Raw genomic sequence first — 20,295 nt, 5'->3', positions numbered from 1 at the left:
TTCAGTTCTTGTGGTGAATCAGTGAAATTCATTGCCACAGACGGCTGTGGAGGCCAAGTCACTGGGTATAATTAAAGAAGAGGTTGATAGGTTCTTGATTAGTGAGGACACAAAGGTTACAAGAAGGCAAAAGCATAGGGTTGAGGGAGATAATAAATCAGCCATGATAGAAAGGTGGCGAAAACTCGATGGGCCGAAATGGTTAATTCTGCTCCTATGGCTTCTGAAACATTAACAAGACTTAAGACATTAACTGTTCCTCATATCCTTTCTACAGCTGCTGTCTGATTCGTTGAGTTTCTCAAATATTTTCTCTTTTCATGGCAGCACTCTAACACCGGGAATGCACACTGATCACTGACTGCTCACCGATCACTGGCTAATTTTCTGACAATTATGTAACAAACTGAAATAAAAGGGTCTGGGCCCAAAACATCGACTGTACTTCTTCCTATAGATGCTGCCTGGCCTGCTGCGTTCCACCAGCATTTTGTGTGTGTTGCATAAAATCCATCCTCACAACTTTCAAGCCATTTTCTTTGAGCCACTCCTGACCTGAAGAGGTGGATTCTTAGTCTTGCTGGCAGTTCTTGGCACCTTGCAAAATTTCTTTGTGTTCAAGTCCGAGCAGTTGGAGTGATTTCGAAGTTCAAAGTGCAAAGTAAATTTATTTTCGAAGTACGTACACAATATACTGTAACTCTGACATGGATGGCTCCAAGCCCAGCTGCAAAAAGATGTGGGGTGGGCACAGGGTTCGCAACCCATTGCATCAAAACCCAGAGCTACTGAATTGCCAGAAGCTCCAAGCACATCATCCCTGGGAGAGGAAGGAGCTACACCAGGGGACAACTTGAAAGATTGGCCAACTGGCCCAGAACAGATAACGCTGGTGAGCTGCTGTCAGTGGCCTATGTCCCAGTACAGGGTAATGGGCTGAGAAAACAGACAGACAGACTTTATTGATCCCGAGGGGAAATTGGGTTTCGTTACAGCCGCACCAACCAAGAGTAGGGAAGAAATATAGCAATATAAAACCATAAATAATTAAATAATAATAAGTTAATCATGCCAAGTGGAAAAATAAGTACAGGACCAGCCTATTGGCTCAGGGTGTCTGACACTCCGAGGGAGGAGTTGTAAAGTTTGTTGGCCACAGGCAGGAATGACTTCCTATGACGCTCAGTGTTACATCTCGATGGAATGAGTCTCTGGCTGAATGTACTCCTGTGCCTAACCAGTACATTATGGAGTGGACGGGAGACATTGTCCAAGATGGCATGCAACTTGGACAGTACCCTCTTTTCAGACACCACCGTCAGAGAGTCCAGTTCCACCCCCACAACATCACTGGCCTTACGAATGAGTTTGTTGATTCTGTTGGTGTCTGCTACCCTCAGCCTGCTGCCCCAGCACACAACAGCAAACATGATAGCACTAGCCACCACAGACTCGTAGAACATCCTCAGCACAGCCTTGACATTGATCCTGCAGGCACCCGCAGAACAAAGAAACACAATGAAGTCCATGAAAAGCCACACACAACGAACATCCAATGTGCAAAAGAGGACAAATCCTGGAAATAATTGAAAATATTTATAATATTCAAAATCAGGTTTTATATCACCATGTCATGAAATTTGTTGTTTTTGCGGCAGCAGTACAATGCAATACAGTAAATATATATATATATATATATACACACACACATATATATATATACATATATAATACATATAACAATCACAGCACGGAAACAGGCCATCTCGGCCCTCCTAGTCCGTGCCGAACTCTTAATCTCACCTAGTCCCGCCTACCCGCACTCAGTCCATAACCCTCCACTCCCTTCCTGTCCATATACCTATCCAATTTTACCTTAAATGACACAACTGAACTGGCCTCTACTACTTCTACAGGAAGCTCATTCCACACAGCTATCACTCTCTGAGTAAAGAAATACCCCCCCCGTGTTTCCCTTAAACTTTTGCCCCCTAACTCTCAAATCATGTCCTCTCGTTGGAATCTCCCCTACTCTCAATGGAAACAGCCTATTCACATTAACTCTATCTATCCCTCTCAAAATTTTAAATACCTCGATCAAATCCCCCCTCAACCTTCTACGCTCCAATGAATAGAGACCTAACTTGTTCAACCTTTCTCTGTAACTTAAGTGCTGAAACCCAGGTAACATCCTAGTAAATCGTCTCTGCACTCTCTCTAATTTTTGATATCTTTCCTATAATTCGGTGACCAGAACTGTACACAATATTCCAAATTTGGCCTTACCAATGCCTTGTACAATATATATATTAAATAGATAAATAAGTAGTGAGTTAGTGTTCATGGTTCAATGCCAATTGAGAAATCGGATGGCAGAAGGGAAGAAGCGGTGTGTGAATCGCTGAGTATGTGCCTTCAGTGTTCTGTATCTCTTTCCTGATGGTAGTAATGAGAAGAGGGCACGTTCTAGGTGATGAGGATCCTTCATGACAAATGCTGCCTTTTTGAGGCATCGCTCCTTGAAAATGTCCAGGATGATACAGAGGTTAGTGCCCATGGTGGGGCTGACTGAATTCACGGCTGTCTGCAGCTTCTTTTGATCCTGTGTAGCGGCTTCCCCCCCACCCCCGCCAACCACACCAGACGTTGATGCAGCCAGTTACAATACTCTCCATGGTGCATCTGTTCCTCCTCTGCATTACTTAGACAGAATACAACCTTGAATTGTTCAGTTTTTATCTTTTGGCAAATGCAACAAATTTTGATATCCTTAATAGACAAAGTAAACTGGCAATGACAATATTTGAGATGGCACATTTAGAATTGCATTATTATACTTCAGTTTCATAAATCTGGATTTATTCCAAGCAATGCAATCACTTCACTAATTAATAGACTCTAACAAGTGTCCATAAGTGAATGTTTATTCATCTGATACTCTCTTCAAAACATCTGCATTTTCAAAGCTGAATTCATGGAACAAAATGAATGGTTTATATTACAACCCAATAGCAAGCTGGAGCTTTTTTCAAGTATAAAAAGCTTTTTTAAAAAAAAATTAGCTTTGTGGGAGTTATTTTATAAACCAAAAATTTCAATGCTGCAGTAAAATTAACATTGCAACAAAATTTGCTAATGTGTTTCAGGTTCAAGATTTTTTTTGTGTTTGCATTGAGGGCTAAAAGTGACAGCCCCCCCCCCCCCCCCCCCGAATAATGTTTCTATTATTCTTCTATGATAATCTTCCCAAGCACAGGCAAAGAAGCTTTCTAGCATTCTGTAAGAGAAAGGATTCAAAAGTAGTTGCTTAAAAGACCATCAAAAAGAAAGAATTATATTTTACTTAAAACTTTTGCTCCACTTTTCAAACCGGAATATTTCTTGGACAAAAAGTGCATCAAGGACATACGTTTTTTCGGCAAATATGACTCAGAGGTCAAGAACAATCTGGAATTAGTACAGGGTCAGGATTCTATTCTGAGCATTTTCACTGAAGCTCATTTAAATATAACGGCGACACTACCGTAGAAAATACAACAATACATTATCTAATTACCTCTATCTTTTGTACAATCAATCAATTCATTACAAATTCAGCTTTTTGCAGGCAAGATCTACAATGAAAGGTTATCGAATCTATTAGATTTTAATGATTTGATTGCCTGGAAAACCATGGAATGGTGCCTGGAGAAACAGCAGCTGTAGAGTCCAATCATGTGTCTCACTTTCAAACAGATTTTTGAAAAAAATATGTATTTAATTTGTAGTTGCCAAGAAAAATGAGTGGTTCAACACTGTTAAGAGTTAGCCTCTTGTTTTTTGGGGAAAAAAACCATGAATGCCTTTGAATTCGAGTCATTGAGTCAGAACACAACAACACAGAAACAGGCCACTCAGCCCATCTAGTGCATACTGTAGAGTCCCATCGACTTGCACCCCGATCATAGCCTTCCATACCCATCCCATCCACATATCTAATCAAAGGCAACATTCACTGCTTTGTTTTAATCAAGATTCCTTATAACTTCCTCGAAAATCTCTACAAGATTGGTCAGACACGTCTTACCAAGTACAAAGCCATGTTGACTATCTCTAATCAGTCTGTGTTTATCCAAATACTTATATAACCAGTCCTATAACTTTCCCACTACTGATGTCAAGCTCATTGGCCTATAATTTCCTAGTTTAGTTTTTAGAGCCTTTCTTCAGTAACAGAACAACATTAGCTATCTTCCAGTCGTCCAGTGGAAAAAGGATGCTTTAAATATTTCTGCTAGGGCCCCTGCAATTTCTGCACCAGCTTCCCACAGGGTTTGAAGGAACACCTTGTCAGGTCCTGTGGATTTATCCACCCTGACTTTCCTCAGGACAGCAAACACCTCCTCCCCTGCCATCTGCATATAGTCGATGAATGTTGATGCCACTTCTTTTGACTCCCATGCCCATTTCCCGAGTAAATACAGACGCAAAAAATCCATTTAAGATCTTCCCCACCTCTTTCAAATCCACACATAGAATACAACTCTGATCTTCCAGAAGACCAATTTTGTCCCTTACAATCCTTTCCTCTTGATATATTTGTAGAAACCCTTGGGATTCTCCTTCACCTTGTCTGCTAGAGCAACCTCTAGACCTCTTGATTTCCTTCTCAGGTGTTCTCTTGTATTTCTTAGACTCGGGTACCTTCACCTGTTCCTATCTGCCTATACATACTACATACCTCCTTCTTTTTATTAACCAGGTCTTCAATCTCTTTCGAAAAACAAAGTTCCCTAAACCTGTTATTCTTGCCTTTTATTCTGAAAGGAACATACAATTTCAATTTCAAGTACATTTATTACCAAAGAATGTATAAATTATACAACCTGAGGTCTGCTTGCTCACAGGCAGCCACAACGCAAGTAACCTGAAAGAACCCAACTTAAAGAAATAAAAGAATAAAAATAAAAAGACCAACAGCCAATGTGCAAGAGAAGAAAAAAAAGCAAGTCATTCAAACAAATTAAGTGAACGACAACATCCCGAATCAAAAATTAGTCCTCAGATCCAAACCCCAGAGAAGACTCAAAGCCTCGCTTATCAGTGCATCATACCAGAGGGCCCGGAACACAGCATCCCGGGCAGTCTTCACAGCCTCAGCACCGTCATCACAACTCACACCCTGTCATTTCACCCTATCGTGGGCAGCATTTAAACGGACCCCACGGAACAATGAAAGGCTCTGCACCCTGGAAAGAGGTGTGAACATCGCGAAGAGCGAGTGAAATCGGCTCTCGCCTCCGATCTGGGCCAGCATTCAAATTGTCTAACCAGCGCATGGTACCTCGCACTATGACCCAGACACCAAATTTATTTTAACTATATAGTTTAACAAGTTTAACTATATCTTTCTCTTCACGACACTCCTTAACAAAATTTTTGATCTTCCAAACGAATACTTTTATAGTGGCTTAGAGTAAAATGCTGTTTGATAGCATTCCTATTATTCATTTTGACATTGTTTCTTTGGTTCAGAGATATAGAAACCCGCATGATTGTTGTTCCAAACCAGCTGATAGTGTACCACAATGAGGGACGACTGCATTGTCCGAGACATCATGCACTGAATACCAAAAACGACAAGAAGATAAATGATTAGATTGCTAGTCTTGGTTGAAAAATTTACAATGTCTTAGAAGTGAGAACTCTCCTGCCCTTGTTCATACTGTGCCGTACAGCACTCAGTTCAATATCCCCAAAGTTTGAAACATTCGATCTTAAGGATGCCCTTTTAATTTTCTTATTTATTATTCTTCCTTTTTGCATTTGCACGGTCTTTTGGCACATTGGTTGTTTGTCTGTCCTGTTGGGCGTGGCCTTTCATTGATTCTACTGTGTTTCTTGTGCTTCAGAATCAGAATCAGCTTTATTATCAGCAAGTGTCATGAAATATATTAAGTTAGCCACAGCAGTTCAATATAATACATGATAATACAGAAAGAAGATGAAAAATAATGATTCAACGTCTATTTAGGAATCAGAAGACAGAGGGGAAGGAGCTGTTCCTGAATCACTGAGACGTACCTTCAGGCTTCTGTACCTCCTACCTGACAGTAACAATGAGAAGAGGGCATGTCCTGGGTGATGAGGGTCCTTAATAATGGACACCACCTTCCTGAGGCATTGCTCCTTGAAGATGTCTTGGAGGCTAGTACCCATGATGGCGTTGACTAATTTTACAACTTTCTGTAGCTTCTTTCAATCCTGTGCAGTAGCACACCAGACAGTGATACAGCCTGACAGAACGCTCTCCACGATACATATACAGACATTTTGTCTATATATGTACCGTGGAGACGTACCGTGGTGAGAAGCTGACAGTGATGCAGGTGGATGCTTCCCTGGTGTCATGGATTATTGATTACCTGACTGGCAGACCACAGAACATGCGCCTGCAACACTGGATGTCAGACAGAGTGGTCAGCAGCACTGGGGCTCCACAGGGGACTGTCCTGTCTCCCTTTCTCTTCACCATCTACACCTCGGACTTCAACTACTGCACAGAGTCTTCTCATCTTCAGAAGTTTTCTGATGACTCGGCCATAGTTGGATGCATTAGAAAGGGAGATGAGTCGGAGTATGGGGCTATAGTGGGAAACTTCGTAACGTGGTGTGAGCAGAATCTCTGCAGCTTAATGTCAAAAAGACTAAGGAGCTGGTGGTGGACCTGAGGAGGGCTAAGGCACCAGTGACCCCTGTTTCCATCCAAGGGGTCAGTGTGGACATGGTGGAGGATTACAAATACCTGGGGATAAGAATTGACAATAAACTGGACTGGTCAAAGAACACTGAGGCTGTCTACAAGAAGGGTCAGAGCCATCTCTACTTCCTGAGGAGACTGAGGTCGTTTAACATCTGCCGGATGATGCTGAGGATGTTCTATGAGTCTGTGGTGGCCAGTGCTATCATGCTTGCTGTTGTGTGCTGGGGCAGCAGGCTGAGGGTAGCAGACACCAACAAAATCAACAAACTCATTCATAAGGCCAGTGATGTTGTGGGGGTGGAACTGGACTCTCTGACGGTGGTGTCTGAAAAGAGGATGCTGTCCAAGTTGCATGCCATCTTGGACAATGTCTCCCATCCACTCCATAATGTACTGGTTAGGCACAGGAGTACATTCAGCCAGAGACTCATTCCACCGAGATATAACACTGAGCGTCATAGGAAGTCATTCCTACCTGTGGCCAACAAACTTTACAACTCCTCCCTCGGAGTGTCAGACACCCTGAGCCAATAGGCTGGTCCTGGACTTATTTTTCCACTTGGCATGATTAACTTATTATTATTTAATTATTTATGGTTTTATATTGCTATATTTCTACACTATTCTTGGTTGGTGCGACTGTAACGAAACTCAATTTCCCTCGGGATCAATAAAGTATGTCTGTCTGTCTGTTTCAAGTGTTTAAGGTGACAAACCAAATCTATGAGGATTGGTTCTTGTTCCCTCATCTGACCCTTCCTGAAATCCACATTCAGCTCTTTGGTCTTACTGACATTGAGTGCAAGGTTGTTGTTGTGACACCAGTCCACTAGTTGGCATATGTCACTTCTGTACACTCTCTGATCTCCATCTGAGATTCTACCAGCAATGGTTGTATCATCTGCAAATTTATATATTGTATTTGAGCTATGCCTAGCCACACAGTCATGGGTATAGAGAGAGTAGAGCAGTGGGCTAAGCACACACTCCTGAGGGGCGACACCACTGATCGTCAGCGAGGAGGAGATATTACTACCAGTCACCACAGACTGCGGTCTTCTGGTTAGGAAGTGAAGGATCCAATTGCAGAGGAGGTACAGAGGCCCGATCAAGACTGTGGGAATGATAGTGTTAGATGCTGAGCTATGGTCAACGAACAGCATCCTGACATATGTCCAGGTGATCTGGTGTGAAGAGCCATTGAGATTGCATCTGCCATAGACCTATTGTGGTGATTGGCAAATTGCAGTGGGTCCAGGTCCTTGCTGAGGCAGGTGTTGATTCTAGCCATGACCAATCTCTCAAAGTGTTTCATCACCATAGTTGTGAGTGCTGGACAATAGTCTTTAAGGCAGTCCACATGACTCTTCTCAAGCTGTGGTATAATTGTTGCCTTTTTGAAGCAAGTGAAAACTTCCAACTGTAGAGCAAGAGGTTGAAAACCTTAAATATTCCCGCCAGTTAGTTGTCACAAGCTTTCAGAAGCTTAGCAGATACTCTGTTGGGGCTTGCTGCCTTTCAAGGGTTCACCATTCTGAAAAACAGTCGAACATTAGAGATCACAGGGCCAGCAGGCACAGCAGGGGCCTTTGAGGAATCCGGCGAGAAGTACGGACACAATCGGCATTGCTTCTATTAGTTTTAAGCGGAGATTCTTTACTCAATTGCTCAGGACATTTTTATTAACTGTACAGACCTTGAAAGCAGTTGTGATTCTTCAGCTGTAACAGGCTCAAACAGAAATATTTAATCATTTCCATCAAGCACAAGATCACTGACTTCAAGACACCCCAGAAGCATATTTACTGATATTGCCAACAAGAAAATGAATCTCAGGGTTGTACATGTTGATACATTGTACTTTGATAACAAATTTACTTTGAACTTTTTCAATTTTGAATCTTAACCATGAAGGAAGTAACAGTGGAAAGCTAAAGGTACAAGTTTTGGCTTGTGTTTTTGCCACAAAGATACAAATGTTGAACCTTATAAGAAGATAAACTGGTTCAAGAGAAAAAAAACAGCAAAAAACAACAAAGTCTGACAATCTTCCTAAATACAAATCTAGATTTATCCAAAATAACTTACACAGCAATAAATCTAATTAGATTATGGTGGAAATATTTACCCAAGTAACAGCATCCATGGAGACAAAAACCAGAAGTGATGTTCCAATTTGAGTACCTTTCACCCAAACTTGGAAAACATTAAAGGTGTTTAATCGTAAACATCAGGAAGTCTGCAGATGCTGGTAATCCAAAGCAACAGACAAAATGCTGGATGAACTCAGCAAGTCAGACAGCATCTACGGAAATGCATAGACAGTCGACGTTTCGGGCTGAGACCCTTCATCGGGACTGAGAAGGAAGGGGAATAAAAAGGTGGAGGGAGGGGAAGGAGGATAGCTAGCTGGTGATAGGTAAAGCCAAATGGGTGGGAAAGGTCATGGGCTGGAGAACAAAGAATCTGATAAAGAGGAGAGTGGACCATAGGAGAAGGGAAGGAGGAGGGGACCCAGGGTGAACTAACAGGCAGGTGAGGAGAGGTAAAAGGTCAGAGTGGACAATAGAGGAAGGTGGAATGGGGGGGGGGGGGGGGGAGAGAGGGAACTTGTTTGCCATAAGGAAATATCGATATTCATGCCATCAGGTTGGAGGCTACCCAGACAGAATACAAGGTGTTGCTCCTCCACCCTGAGGGTGGCCTCATCTTGGCACAAGGCCATTGATTGACATGTTAGAATAGCAATGGGAATCCAAATTAAAATGTTTGGCCAATGGGACGGAGTAGGGGTGCTCAATGAAGTGGCCCCCCAGTTTACAACAGGTGCTTCAGGAGCACTGGACCCAATGGCTAACCCCAGCAGATCCGCAGGTGAAGTGTTGCCTCGCCTGGAAGGATCTGCCTGGGGCCCTGTTTCAGAGAAGAGAGAGAAGAATGGAAACAAAAAAAAAAAGAGACTGTTTGTTCATGGGTGGAAAGCAAAAGAGACTGAGTGACAAGCGATGATGGGACCAGATCGCAGCAGGGAGTGAACATATGTTAATCACCGCCGATGTCTGGGGAGAATGAGATGGGTTGCCTTCTGATAAAAGGTTGTGTAGACTAGGTTGATAACCGCTGGTTTAGAAGAGCAAGAGAGGGCAAATAAAAGTTAAGGTCTCAATAGGTGGATGTGGATAGGATGTTTACACAGCTCCCCTAGGAGGGTATCTAGAGAGAGTCACAGTTTAAAAATACGGAAATACTTATTTAGGGCAGATGGGATGACACATTTTTCTCCTCAGAGCCATTGTCTATACTACAGTGAAAGCACAGAATAGGCCCTTCTGGCCTTTTGAGCCACACAGCCCAGCAATACCCCAATTTAATCCGAGCCTAATCAAGGGGCAATTTACAATGACCAATTAACCTACCAACCGGTGTGACTTTGGACTGTAGGAGGAAACCGGAGCACCTGGAGGGAAGCATGTGTTCATGGGCAGAACATACAAACTCCTTACAGGCAGCTATGGGAATTGAACCCAGATCGCCTGCACTGTGAAGTGTTGTGTTAACCGCTACGCTATCACGCTGTGATTACAAGAGCACAAGGAAACTGGAGCAGGAATAGGCCACCTGGTTGCACATGGCTGATCTGCCCAAAGCCACACAGCTTGTTCTTTACCAGCTCTCATGACCCTTAATTCCCCAAGGTTGGAAAATTTTATAACTATATAAAATTATATAGCTATGACAACCTATTCGGGCAGAGAATTCCACAGCTTCACCAGCATGTACAACAAGAATAGTATTAAGGAGAAGTAGAGAAATAAGTGATAAGCTAACACAGTTTGAAAGGTTATTCTGGGAAGACAGGAATGCAGAGACAAAGTCAAATTCACATTATCAATGACCCGATTAAATGGCAGGACAAATTCAAGGAGCTGAATGGCCAAGCGCTGATTCTTCTGTAATTCATTCATGTATTGAAATGAATAAAGGCAGGAAAGAGAGGAAAAAGGAATCATGCTAGAACAGCGAGATACAAAACACAGCGGCTGCTGGAAATCAGAAATAAGATTACGAGCAAGCTAGGCAGCATTTGAGTAGAACAGGCCGTTCCAAACTTTTTATGTCATGGACCCCTACCATTAACCCACAGGTTCGTGGACCTCTGTTGATGTAGAGAAAAAACTCCTCCTAACCTTAGATCTAGCTGATCAAACTGTGAGCATTAACCCCCAGTTGCTCCATCATTACTTAGGCACTGCTTAACCTCCTGAATAGTTTCTGTAATAAGTACTCAATAACACAAGAGGCTTTTCAAATGCTGGAGATCCAGAGCAACACACACCAAATGCTGGAGGAACTCAGCAGGTCAGACAGCATCTATAGAGGGGAACAGTCTCCAGATGGAGAGGAAACAGTTCAAGACTGGAAAGGAAGGAAGATGAAGTGGGGGATGGTGGTGGAAGAAGTACAACCAGGTGGGAGGCCTCAGTGTTTAACTTGTAATTTATAGTAATTTTGTCTTCACGCTATAGGTATGTCGCATCCGGAATTACTTCCAGGTAGCCGACGATTTACTTCCACGCTGTTCTGACGTATTGGGAAATGGCGTACTTGGCAAGTTACAGCAGTAGCTTGCTGTTGCCTTCTGCCAGGTGAGTTTTTTTTTAAAAAGAGATCACCAGCTCTTAATGATCACCGGCTGGATTTGAACCCAGGACCTCTCACCCCGAAGTCCAGCACTGATGCCACTACACCACCAGCTAGTCCACTACACTGCTGCACTAAACAATAAATTTGATATTATATAAGACAGTGATAATAAACCTGATTTTGATTTCAAGATAGTTTAATGTCATTTCCAGCACACAAGTGTAAAGCAGAATGAAATACTCTGAATCCAATGCAGCACAAAAAACACAGTAAGATTAAGAAGAAATAATAAAAAGCACAATAAATATAAATACATAAGATAGCTTATATATATATATATATATATATGAGGAATGCTGCCTCATTCAGCTGTACCTATGCATGGTTGAATGAAAATTAAACTTGATTTCATTTGAATTGAATTGATTGTAGATATTCTAATCATATTTTGAAGCTTTATTATCTACAGCATGTTTCTTAGCTCATTTATGTAGGAGTACTCGTAAATTCAGAGGCAAGGTGGAGATACATCTCTACCAAGGGAGGTGTAAAGCACTCTCTCCCTCCACTTGCCTGCAGGTCAACCTTGGGCAAGGTGTAACACCTGCTTAGCCACCCAACAACACCCCCCCCCCCCCACCGATCAGGGTCACATGAAGCCACTGGACCAGGTGGAGGATGGTCGTATGGGCAATTGGGGCACATCACAAGACCTGGTTATGCAACCACTGACACCAGGCAGACAATCTCTGAAGAATACTGATAACCACTGGGGTTACCCTTCTTGGAAAGACCCTGCCCAGAAGGCGGCATGGCAAACCATTTCTGTAGAAAAATTTGCCAAGAACAAACATGGTCATGGTAAGACCATGATTACCCATGTCATGCAGCACATAATAAAAACAATGGTGACTGGTAAAACAAGTCTTCAGGTACTAAAGCTTTCTCATTTAAACAGGAATAATCCTTGGATGAGGCAAGTTGTACTTGTGAGCACAGGAAAGGCCTAATGTTATACCGTACATAACTTCACAATGTTTGCATGTATTTTATTGCATGTACTTTAATACAATAGCCATTACTAGTCCCTCCGCACCTCTGATGTTTGAATTTTCTCCCCATTTAGATAATAGTCTGCACATATTGTTCCTTTTCCCAACACTGTATTCCATCAGCCACTTTTTTCCCCTATTCTTTCAATTTGTCTGTTTTGCTGCAATCAACACTACTTATCCCTCCACCTATCTTCCTTATAGACTTTGCCACAAAGTCATTAATTTCACTATCTAAACCACTGACAAACAATTTGAAATGTAGTGGTCCCAATACTAACCCCTGAGGAACACCAATAAACACTGGCAGCCAACCAGAAAAGGCCCACTTTATTTCCACTCTCTGCTCCTGCCTGTCAGCCATTCCTCTATCTATGCCAGTATCTTTCCTGTAACACCACAGGACGCTGTCTTGTTAAGCAATCTCATGTGAGGCACATTATTGAATGCCTTTTGAAAATCCAAGAAAATTACATCCCCTGCCTCTCCTTTGTCCACCCTGCTTGTTACTTCCTCGAAGAATTCTAATAATTTTTCAGGAAGGATTTCCCTTTACAGGAACCATGCTGACTTCAACTTATTTTATCATTAGTCTCCAAGTACCCCAAAACCTCATCCTTAATAATGGACTCCAACACTTTCCCAACTACTGGCCTATAATTTTCTCTTTTCTCTTTCTCACTTCTTAAAGAGTGGAGGGACATTTGCAATTTTCCTGTCCTGCCGAACAATGCCAAAATCAAGTGATTCTTGAAAGATTGTGACCAATGCATCCGTTATCTCTCCAGCAACCTCTCTCAGGGTTCTGGAATGTAGTCCATCTGGTCCAGGTGACTTATCCATCTTCAGACCTTTCAGCTTGCCTGGCACATTTTCCTTTGTAATAACAATGACACTCAGTCCTGCTCCCTGACATGCACGGACTGCTGGCACACAGCTTGCATCCTCCACAGTAAAGCCTGAAGCAAAGTTCATCTCCCATTTCGTTATTCCCCCATTACTACATTATCAGTATCATTTTCCAGTGGTCCAATATCACCTCTCACCTCCCTTTTACTCTTTATATAACTGAAAAACTTTTAGTATCCTGCTTTATATTATCAGCTTTATATTATTTGCCCTCATGTTTCACCTTCTTAAAGCTTTTTTAGTTGCCTTTTGTTGGATTTTAAAAGCTTCCAAATCATCCAAATTCTACTCACTTTTGCTACCTTATGTGCCCCTTTTCCTGGCTTTTATACAGTCCTTAACTCCCCTTGTCAGCCACAGTTGCCTAGTCCTGCCATTGGAGAACAACTTCTTCTGTGGGATATATCTATGCTGCAGCTTGTAAACTACTCCCAGAAACTTCAGCCATCTCTGCTCTGACGTCATCCCCGCCAGTATCCTCCTCCCGTCTACCTGGGCAAGCTCCTCTCTCATGCCTCTGTAATTCCCTTTATTCCATTGCGATACTGATACATGTGACTTATGCCTCTCCCTCTCAAATTGCAGTATGAATTCAATCATATTATGATCACTGTTTCCTAAGGGTTGAGCTCCCTAATAAGATCTGGGTTATTACACAACACAAGACAGCCTTTCCCCAAGTAGTCTCAAGCACACGCTGTTCTAAAGAAGCCATCTCATAGGCATTCAACAAATTCCCTCTTCCGCAATCTGACACCAACCTGGTTTTCCCAATCCCCTTGCATATTGAAGTCCACCATTACAATTGTGACATCACCCTTATTACGTGCCTTTTCCAGCTCCCTTTGCAATCTCAACTCCACATCTGGGCAACCATTTGGAGGCCTATATATGATTCCCATAATGGATTTTTAACCCTGCAGTTAGTTAACTCCACCTACAAAGATTCAACTTTCTCTGACCCTGTGTCACCTCTTTCTAAAGATGTAATTCTATCTCTTACTAACAAAGCCACACGAGAAGATATGCCTTCCTGCCTGTCCTTTCCTGACAAGGTATATCATTTGATGTTAAGCTCCCAACTATGACCTTTTTTCAGCCATGACTCAGTGATCCCCAAGTCATACCGACCAATCTCGAATTGCACCATGAGTTCGTCCACCTTATTGCGAATGCTACTTGCACTGAAATACGGCATCTTCAGTTCTGCTTTCTTCGCCCTTATGAATTTTGCCTCTGCGGTACAACTTAACTGTTTGATCTGTCTACTGTCTACTGTTGTACCCAATCATTGGCTTGGCCTCCCTTACCTTGATATGACATATTATATCATCTACTTGCAAACCTGCTGGCTCATCCTCAGCTCTATCACGCTGGTTCCCTTCTTGACCAACCTCCCTCCCATGGACCTTGTCAAATACCTTCCTAACATCCATGTAGACAACATCCATTGCTTTGCCTTCATCCACTTTCCTGGTAACTTCCTCAAAAAACTCTAAGATTGGTTAGACATGACCTACTATGCACAAACCCATGCCGACTATCTACCTTGAATCCCTACTGATCGATGACTTGGTATACATACTCAAACATGCTACAATTATCAACTGTTGTCTTATTCAATTGCTTATAGATTTACTTTTTCAAATGTGAGGCACGATCCCTAAAGTTTCACTGTGTTTGAATAAATTCAGTGGTAACAGAGCTCAGCTTTCAATTTTCAATGACATATCTAGTATACTGTCATCAGCTCAGCATAATTAACTCAAGAATTTTAAAATTATTTCTGATTTGTCATCTGAGTGTCGCTAGAATTCCTTGTGGGTATTCTAGAACAAAGTACGGAAAACTAAAGCAGATATTACTAATAGGGTAGGAAGTAGAGCTGTAACTTATTGAAAACAGATGCAGGGATCTCAAGCAATTCTATCGCAGGCCTGAAACTTCCTCTACTATTAGGCAACATCAAGATAGAAAGAGTCAGAGGACAGAAAATGTTGATGAAAATAATAGGATCTCTTTCACGAAGCAACATATTGACCAAATGTCATATAATTCACATCATTTGCTTATTTCTTGTATTTCCAAAGGAAAATTGTGTGTTTGCCTTCTGAGCAGTCTGTCTAAATAGAATGACAAAGGTGTCACATCAGCAAATACTTCAACAATATAGTCCTTCCTTATTATTACACAGGCATATTAGCCTATATGCATGCCTGTGCAGTGGATTAGGAGTTTAAAACCTTTTTAAACTGGAAACAAGCAAGCTACCCCAGCTCAGCATCATAAAATACACACACCAGGATTCTGCAAATTGATACGAGGGGTGATCGATAAGTTTGTGGCCTAAGGTAGAAGAATTCAATTTTAGAAAGCCTAGCATGTTTAATTTTCAGCATAGTCCCCTCCTACATTTACACACTTAGTCCAGCGGTCATGAAACATACGGATCTTGAACCTCCGGAAAGTGTCCACAGCAGGGGTGATTGATAAGTTCGTGGCCTAATGTAGAAGGAGATGAGTTATACAGCTCTGATTACGTGCACATGCCGGTCAACTCTTTGAGTGATTAGGCAGAAAGTTTGAAGTTAATAACTCTTCTCCTTCTACCTTAGGCCACAAACTTATCAATCACCCCTTGTACTATGGCTGTTAGCAATAAGAGCAGAAGTAAAAATGCTTCAACCCTGGAAAGTAGAATAAGCATCAATAACTGACCACACTTTAAGGGTCAGAGTCAGACAGCATTGAAACAAGCAGCTTGGCCCAAATCATCCATGTCGTCCAGCAAACTAGCCCTACCTGCCTGTGTTTGGCCTGTAGTCCTCCAAACCTTGCATTCCCATGTACTTATCAATGTGGCAGTTAAGCAACTCAACCACTGTATCAATCAATCATTTCAAATATGCACCACCCTTTGCATGAAGATGCTGTTCTTGATGGTCCTTTTTCAATCTCTCAGCTCTCAAACTGAACTTCTGCCCTCTTGTTTTAGCACCATCCCTGGGGAAGAGACTGTGTGCTTTCACCCTGTCTCTGTCCCGCGTGATCACATATACCTCTCTCAGGTCACCCTCTCCAACTCCAACACTCCAGAGAATAAAGTTCTACGCAACCTCTCCTTGTAACTCAGGCCCTCAAGTCCAGGCAACATCCTGGTAAATGTTTTCTGCGCCTTTCTAGTTTAATAACATCTCTTTCTATAAAAGGGTGACCAAAACTGTCACAGTACTTCAAGTAGGGCCTCTCCAACTTCTTATATAACTGGAATATAACTTCCCAACTCCTGTAATCAGTGCCCTGACTACTGAAGGCCAACATGCTGAACAGCTTCTTCACCATCTTATCTAGCTGTGTCAGCGCTTTCAGCACACTGGCATTCCCAGATCCCTCTGTTCCATACGCTCCCTCAGCCCGTTGGCTTCATCTCCCAGAATGCAACACACACTTATCTGGATTGAAACCTATTTGCCAGTTCTCAACCCACATACCTTTACCTATTCCCCTGTAATTTTTTCATAACCTTTTTATTTATTTATTGAGAAACGCACAAAGTAGGCCCTTCCACCCTTCGAGCCACACCACCCAGTGACCCCCAATTTAGCCGTCACCTAATCACGGGACAATTTACAATGTTCAATCAGCCTTCCAACCGGTATGTCTTCAGAAGCTCATGCAGTCACGGGGAGAATATAGAAAACCCCTTCGAGGCAGTGGCAGGAATTAAGCCCAGGTCGCTGGTACTGTAAAGTGTTGTGCTAAACACTACACTACCCTACTAGATAGATAGATAGATAGATAGATAGATAGATAGATAGATAGATAGATAGATAGATAGATAGATAGATAGATAGATAGATAGATAGATAGATAGATAGATAGATAGATAGATAGATAGATAGATAGATAGATAGATAGATAGATAGATAGATAGATAGATAGATAGATAGATAGATAGATACTTTATTCATCCCCATGGGGAAATTCAACTTTTTTCCAATGTCCCATACACTTGTTGTAGCAAAACTAATTACATACAATACTTAACTCAGTAAAAAAATATGATATGCATCTAAATCACTATCTCAAAAAGCATTAATAATAGCTTTTAAAAAGTTCTTAAGTCCTGGCGGTTGAATTGTAAAGCCTAATGGCATTGGGGAGTATTGACCTCTTCATCCTGTCTGAGGAGCATTGCATCGATAGTAACCTGTCGCTGAAACTGCTTCTCTGTCTCTGGATGGTGCTATGTAGAGGATGTTCAGAGTTATTCATAATTGACCGTAGCCTACTCAGCGCCCTTCGCTCAGCTACCGATGTTAAACTCTCCAGTACTTTGCCCACGACAGAGCCCGCCTTCCTTACCAGCTTATTAAGACGTGAGGTGTCCCTCTTCTTAATGCTTCCCCCCCAACACGCCACCACAAAGAAGAGGGCGCTCTCCACAACTGACCTATAGAACATCTTCAGCATCTCACTACAGACATTGAATGAGGCCAACCTTCTTAGGAAGTACAGTCGGCTCTGTGCCTTCCTGCACAAGGCATCTGTGTTGGCAGTCCAGTCTAGCTTCTCGTCTAACTGTACTCCCAGATACTTGTAGGTCTTAACCTGCTCCACACATTCTCCATTAATGATCACTGGCTCCATATGAGGCCTAGATCTCCTAAAGTCCACCACCATCTCCTTGGTCTTGGTGATTTCACAGCATCTACACCACTACCTATTTTAGGCGTCATCCACAAATTTACAAACAATTTGGACGTGAATACACAAGTTACATACAATAAGGGTCCCAGCCCCAGTACTTCTGACACACCAACTGGACACAGGCCCCCTGTCTGAGAAACAACTCTCGACCATCACCCTCTGCTCCCTATCACTGAGCCAATTAAGAATCCAATCTGCTATCTGCCCTGGGCCCCATGCAATCTAACCTTTCAGATTAACCTGTCATGAGGGACCTTGTCAAAGCCCTTGCTGAAGTCCACATAGACAACATCCACTACCCTACCCTCATCTACCTTCTTGGTTTCCTCCTCATTTCTCAGATACTACTTCCTATCAAACTATAGTCGCAAATGATTCTGCTGTGTTCATCTCTCCGTGTTTGGGTGGCAGGGTAGAGGAACATCTCTACCAAAGGCAATCTCTGAAGAGTATTGATAATGGCTGGAGTCACCAATGTTGTAAAGACACTGCCCAGAAGAAGTCAATGGCAAACCACTTCTGTTGACAAATTTGCCAAGAGCAATCATGGTGATGGATGGAAGACCATGATCATACATTTTACACGACACCACACATAATGATAATGATGCTGAATACCAAACACTATTTAAACTGGAAATAAGAGGGAATACCAGCTCTACTCTGCTTTTAGATTGGAACAGAGCCTGTGTTAACACATGAAAGCTGGAATTCTACACTGAATGACTTGGTATTTATTCTCCAATCTAAGTGGTAACATGTACAACAAATATCAATTGGCGTCCTATTTAAGTTGTTCATAGATTTATTTTGAGGTGCAATCACTTAAGGCTGTCACAGTGCATGAATAAATTATCAAGTAACAGAGCTTGGGTTTTACTCTTCTGTGACATGCCTGGTACAGTGCCATCAGAGCAATCATGTCCAACTTTGCAAAGTTCATCCTCTATCAAACCTTCTAACGTAAACCAGCTGTTAAAAAGAACAGATGAAAATCGAGTCCTTGCTTGCGGAGCTTGAACTGGTAAAGCGAGACCGAGAGACTGACTGACAGTGGGGCTGGTGTCAAACTACACGCCGTGCCTCTACGGGAAGCAACACGGCACCAAGTTACTGATCGAATCACGCTCAAAAACCAATGGCACCGAACCAACATACTTGGAAGCGATCGGCTCAGAGCAGTGGCCCGAAAGGGCGAGACAACTTGGCGGAAGCGTTTCGCAGCGAGTTAGAAAAAATGAGTCAGTCAGTCGTTGTCGGCGGAGGAGCGGGACTCTGTCTGCCAGAACAGGGGAAGGGAGTTGCGGTTACTCGGTGCGGCGAAGATCCTGGGTGCGTGTCTCCACCCCCACCCACCCTTCTCTCTCTGCCCCGCCAAACACACCACAACTAGATTTCAGAGTTGCCTCGGCCTCGATTACCTGGGTAGAAGTTACTACTCGGTCCTTACAGAAGGGCGTCGATGGCGCAGTGAACGCCCTGGGACGGGAGGGGGTCACTCCGTCACTCACACCCGCCGCCCCGGCCGCATCGGTCAGCCGCCCTGAGCGGGGGCACTGCCCTGTGTCATCCGCCCAACCGCGCTGGGCCACAGGGAAGCGCCCACCGATAGAGATCAGCGGGAAAGAAAGCTGGACGATTCCGCCAACGGAACGGGGGTTCGGCTAGACTGAGCAACCCAGACCGAGACCGGGCGGGTTTAATCAAACGGCAGCGCCCCGACCCTGTCGCCTTTACCTTTCTGGGCTCTTTGGGTTTCCTCTTGTGTGACTGCGACATGTTTCGGAGTTGGCGCTGAAACTGGACTGCTTGCTCGAACGGGCAAACCCAGACTAAACTTATCCCAGAGTTACTGGCTCTTCCCTCTCCAAACTTGTGTTGCAGAGGATTCGAGTCGAGGGCGTGTCCTCTTTCACTCCCTCTGCGTTTTTGTGCCCTGAAACACCCAGTAACAGGTTAAACAGACTCTACAGCATTTCACACACAGCAAGCAAGCCATGCACATCTTCGGCACCACTGCCTTTAAGGCGATCTCACTGCTGTTCAGAATTAGCTAGCACACCACATTAGTAACCGCAATGAGAATATCTCAGACTTCCTCAGAATGTAGACAGAAGCCACTTGGCCCATCGAGTCTATGCCAACGCAAACCTATTACACATCTGATTCCTTGCAGCCTATTCTCTCTTGCGGGAACATTAATTCTCCCTGATTTTCCCACCAGAGAATGAGCTGGAT

At 43.0% G+C, this 20,295-nt stretch overlaps 1 protein-coding gene across 1 annotated transcript in view; it reads right to left on the bottom strand.

The window, feature by feature from the left end:
• Nucleotides 1–19,705, bottom strand: part of cast (calpastatin) — a 207,151-nt gene extending 187,446 nt beyond the window's left edge. Inside the window, exon 1 of the mRNA XM_073067621.1 lies at nucleotides 19,479–19,705. The gene's annotated coding sequence lies outside the window, so the exon portion shown is untranslated. The remainder of the gene's footprint in view (nucleotides 1–19,478) is intronic.
• Nucleotides 19,706–20,295: the final 590 nt, after the last annotated feature.

The sequence above is a fragment of the Hemitrygon akajei genome, chromosome 2 (assembly GCF_048418815.1).
Source record: "Hemitrygon akajei chromosome 2, sHemAka1.3, whole genome shotgun sequence".
NCBI lineage: Eukaryota > Metazoa > Chordata > Chondrichthyes > Myliobatiformes > Dasyatidae > Hemitrygon > Hemitrygon akajei.
This window is presented reverse-complemented; position numbering and strand designations above follow the sequence as displayed.